Source organism: Babylonia areolata, chromosome 13 (genome assembly GCF_041734735.1).
Source record: "Babylonia areolata isolate BAREFJ2019XMU chromosome 13, ASM4173473v1, whole genome shotgun sequence".
NCBI lineage: Eukaryota > Metazoa > Mollusca > Gastropoda > Neogastropoda > Buccinidae > Babylonia > Babylonia areolata.
The window spans coordinates 25,771,648-25,777,186 of NC_134888.1; positions in this window are offsets into that span (position 1 = coordinate 25,771,648).

A 5,539-nucleotide genomic window follows, 5' to 3' on the forward strand; every position below is an offset into this window, starting at 1 on the left:
GGGGAGGGGGGGGGGAAGAGGAGGGTAGAGGAGCGGGGGATGGGCGGGGAGGCAAGGGGAGAGGAGGGGGCTGGCAGAGGAGGGGAGAGCTTTGGCTTACAGGGAGATGAAGCGGAAGTGTTGGGGACGGGAGAGGGTTGAGGGCTGGAAGGAGGAAAATTGAGGGGGTGGGGGAAGGGGGGGGGGGCTGTGGAGGGCGGGGGGGGGGGGGGGAGGCAACCTGACGGGAACATTGTCAACGCACAGCGCGACAAGTGTCACGTTCATTTTAAACATCGTGACCGTCCCGTCATGCATCAGGCCTGTCTTCTCTCTCTCCCTCTCTTTTAATTATAGATATTATGGGAAATTGGAGAGGAAGAGAAAGATGGACAGAAAGCGTATCTTAAAAGAAAAAAAAAAAAAAAAAACTCTCACGCAAAAAAGAACAACTGATTATTATGTCGATGGGAATACAAGAAGTGGAAGGCTCATTCAAACGAAATGAAATCGTAAAAAAAAAAATAAAAAATAGCGCTCTGGTTGGAAGTCTCCAATATAGAGTCCTTGTTTTTTTGGTTTGTTTATTGTTGTTGTTTGTGTGTGTGTGTGTGTGTGTGTGTGTGTGTGTTTTGTTTTGTTTTGTTTAACGATTAAAAATACCTGAAAACGGCAAACCAGCGTCTCCACTCATGGAGTCTGCAATACATAATTAATGGAATCACTAGTGTAAGCTCTCTCTCTCTCTCTCTCTCTCTCTCTGTGTGTCTCTCTCTGTATAAAATGCTTGTGAAAACTTTACTTAAGTTATTGATCAGAGAAATACCCCGATAGTTGTTAGTATCATTAGAATCCCCATTTTTAAATAGAGGGAGTATGATAGATTTCGTCCATTCCTCTGGAAAAATACCATCTCTAAAAAGATTGTTGAAGTATGTAACTAGGAAAGGGAGTATTGGGTCTATTGAAGCTTTCAAGATATCACTTATAAGTTCATCTGGTCCAGCAGCTTTGGTGATTCCCCTTTGATTTCAAATAAAACTGGCATATGTTCTGAATCAACTCTGCTGCAAACTGAAAAACTGGTAATATTGTCATTGAAATCGCTGGAAACAAGGCAGTAATCGATAACGCTACATCCATGTGCTGATATGAAGGTGTAGTCAGGACTAAAGTTACAATGGTTATAACCGTTCATGATACATAAATCAAAGCATGCACAGAAATTTAACATAGTTTCACCAAAAATATTCAATGTATCATCTTTTGACAGCCTTGATTCTTTGAAGAAAGGAGTTAAGTGGAGGTGTCTGGAGGTCAGATCGGTGTGTGACCACGTAACTTGGAGATTGGCTGTCCTTCCATTAAAGTCTCCACTACATATCAAATGGGCCTGTGGGTAACGATTGATTAAGTCTAGAATACAATGATCAAGGGCATCTATATGGCTGTTTTGGGGCAGGTCCAGTTTAACTCTCTAGGGGGGCTGTTCTGGGCTAGTACTAGATTAACTCCCCAGAAGTGAGGCTGTTTTTGGCCAGGTCCAGTTCAACTCTCTAGGGAGGCTGTTTTGGGGCAGGTCCAGTCTAACTCTCTAGGGGGGCTGTTCTGGGCCAGTGCCAGATGAACTCCCCAGGAGGGCCAGGTCCAGTTTAACTCTTTAGGAGGGCTGTTTTGGGCCAGGTCCACTTTAACTCTCCAGGGGGGCTGTTCTGGGCCTGTGCTCTTAAAGGGTTAAGAGAAAGATATATTCCAGCCAGATATTTCCGACAACCTTGTACATTCAAGTTGTGCTTATTGATGTCGTCCAAAAGGCAAAATGATGTATGGAATTTGTCCGTTTTCCTGCACAAAGCGTTTAAATTTAGAGAAATTGCAACCTCATAATATGTTTTGCAAATGTATCTGTGTTTCATGTGATTTCATGTGATTTTGGTTTTCTCGTGTTTATTCAAACAAATGTGACGCAACAAATGTTGTTTGTGTACCCCTTCATAGGGGCTATGGCCTGATGAATAAATCATCCGTATCCGTATCTGTTCTGGGCCTGTCCTGGAATAACTCTCCACGTGCGCCAGTTTAACTCCCAGGGAGTCATTTTGATGTGAAAATTTTTGGCCCAGAAGAACTCCCGGGAGTCAGTTTGGAACAGCACCAGTTTAACTCTCCAAGGGGTTGAGGGGGGTGGGGGGTGGGGGGGGGGAGCTGATCTGGCGCTGCCCCAAATGAACTCCCGGGAGTTAGTTTAGAGTCAAAATTTTTACGTTCAAAACAGCTCCCCAGGAGTACTTCTGAGACTGGTAAGGGTTCATTCTGGAACAGGCCTAATAAACAGAAAGAGGAGATGGGGAGCCTGTTCTAGACCTGTTAGGGGGGCTGCTTTGGTGCAGACCCAGATTAATCCCGGGGGTTTAATCCCGACAGTGCCAGACTGACTCCCGGGAGTTAAACTGGGAGGGGGGGGGGGGGGGGGGGTGCTTCAGCACGTTACACCACCTCTTCAAACAAGTCATCCATCTGAGTCAGCGGGAAAAAAAAGCGTTAAAAACAAAAATCACGTGTTTCACGGCCAGTGCAGGTTCAGCACTGCGTTTCGTGAAAATCGTGGGGCATTGGCGGTTGTCGATTGCCTTCTGTCTGCTTTGAAATGTGAGGTCACTCCTCCCAAAAGCCACACCCCCTTGATGACCTCTGGCTGGCATTCGACTTATCCTCTTACATCACTCCTCTCCCTCTTCTTCCCTTCTTCCAACACTGGCTGCACATATTCTGTCAGTCATAGCCAGTTGTTCAAAAACACTGTCTGATGGATGGACGGATTGAATTACCATAGAATGGGCTGTCAGTTTCATAACTGTCGTTGTCAAACACCTACGTTTTCAAACCAATCATCAGACAAGAGAGACCCATCTCCATCGCGAATCACAAGCAGAGCTTTCAGAATTGTGTAAATCTGCTGATTGTGACTATTTGCTTTACTGGACACAGTTTTCAATGCCTTTCTTTGCACATGATGCAACCCCCTTTTCCACGCGCATATCACGTGATCAGTTAGCATATTATTATCAAGCAGAAAGAGGTCTTCTACCTGATGTAAGTTCATTTAAATAGTATTTTCATAATCCAGACACATCAAACTAACTGTTCAGAGTCTGTTTATGTGAATTGAACCAAGCTCCAATGAAGGAAAAATCGGAACTTATGCAGGACGTCTGTGGACGTCTAAAGGAACTATGGCAATACTTTTTGTAGGACGTCAGCTGGCGTCTTATAGGCACTCTACTGATTAAGTTGGAGATGACCAGGACATGAGTCAGGAGTCTCTGTTCATGGCCCCTCTAGACACACAGACAGACACACAGACACAGACACACACGCACACGCATACACACACACGCACACACACACACACACACACACACACACACACACACACACACACACACACACAGAGTCTTTGTTCTGAGTCTTATTTCATTGTTGTAGACGTTTTCATGCACACCTCCAGACAATAAAAGTCTCAACCCCCCCCCCCCCCCCCCCCAACCACTCCATCATGCAACCCCACCCCCTATCCCCACCCCCTGCTAGTTGCGTAGAACTCTCTCTCTGGTTGTCTCTCTCTGTGTCTGTCTGTCTCTCTGTCTCTGTCTCTCTCTGTCTGTCTCAGTCTCTCTCGGTCTGTCTGTCTGTCTGTCTGTCTCTCTCAAGAGTACGCGACCCTACCGCTTCCTAAACACACACACGCGCGCGCGCGCGCGCGCACGCACGCACGCACGCACGCATGCACACATACACACTTCTGCTACTACTACTGTGTGTGGAAACTACACAAGCAGTTTGATGTTCGTCCTTCGGACTTGAATGAAGCCGATCATACTCAGTTTTCCGGAAAGACGTTGGAAGCTTCTGTCAATAGTCTTGTGGTTGTTAAACAATGCTGATGAATTGCTTTACAGTCCTGTTGCATATTTGCTTTTTCTTTTCCCAACGTTTGTAACTAACATAGTGATCATTCTCGCTCTAATGAGGCTACACACACACACACACACACACACACACACACACACACACACACACACACACACACACGCACGCACGCACGCACTCACGCACACCAAGCAGTCCTCGCTCACGCACGCAGAGAAACAGAAAGAGTTGACATCCGGAAGAGAGCTTCTGAATACGTAATAATACAAAACAATGATGTTTTTTTTCTCTCTCCTTTTAGTTAATCTTCTCCCCGTGACATTTGTCCGTTTCCCACAGTGACTGAGAAGCCCAAGGACAAGTGTATATGTGTGGCTGTTTATCTTCAGCATGACACACGTACACTGGTGGCCTTGTGCTAACACGTCCGCGTAGGAGGTGAGAGAATCTGAGGGCTCTGGTTCGAATCCCAACCCCAAGCCACCATCCACTGATAATGATGTTCGTCCTTCGGATTTGAAGATGACCATTGCTTCAAGTATTAGATGGAAGATCGGTGGCTGTGGGTCCGGAGGTGACTGATGAGGCATATTCGGGCCCTGAAGTCTCGCCCACATGTGGAACACAAGTGAGTAGGTACTGTCGTGGCAGTGGATCCTGCTCGGGCTTTGCTCACAGCACGTTTTCGTTGCGCCTCGGTGATGCACCTGACTTCAGCAGCACGGGCTCCTGTGGTGATCTTGCTGCGCCAAGCTGGACGGTCCAGAGCAAGCATCTCCTGCGTGTTGATGTCGACGCCCAGGTCTTCGAAGGACGCTTTGAGGCAGTCTTTGTAGCTTTTCTTCTGCCCTTCAACTGAGCGCTTGCCCTGACACAGTTCTCCGTACAGCAGCTGCTTTGGCAGTCGACTGTCTGGCATTCTGACCACATGTCCAGCCCACCTGGCTTGGGCTTTCTGCAGGAGGGTATAAATGCTGCAGAGGGCAGCTCGGTCCCGGACTTCCGTGTCGGGGACTTTGTCCAGCCACATGATGTGGAGGAGTCTGCAGAGACAGCTCAGGTGGAAGCGACTGAGCTGTTTCCACCCTTCCACTAGACACTGAGTGGTGGTCTGGACGCTAGTCATTTGGATGAGACGCTCAACCGAGATCCTGTGTGAAGAATGCACTAAACGCACGTAAAAGAATCTACGGCAAGAAAATGGCTTGCCCCTGAAGAAATTCTGTAATTTTTTTTTAATCCACTTACGTAGGAAAGAAAACAATTACACTAGCATGCAGGAAAATAAAAAGAGTGGCTCTGCAATGTGGCGACGCGCTCTCCCCAGGAAGAGCAGCTTGAATTATAATACAATACAATACGTTACTATGCAATGCAATGCAATACAAATCAATACAGAGCAATACAATGAAATACAGTACACTTTGATGCAATACAGCACTCACTCACACACACACACACACACACACACACACACACACACACACACACACACACACACACACACACGCACACACCACCTCCCCAGAATGAAACATCCCCCACCCCACACATCCCTTTTAGAAACCAAACAGAGAACCCAGTGACAAACGGCAGGGATATCGCTGAACCGCAGACTGACTCGGACAAA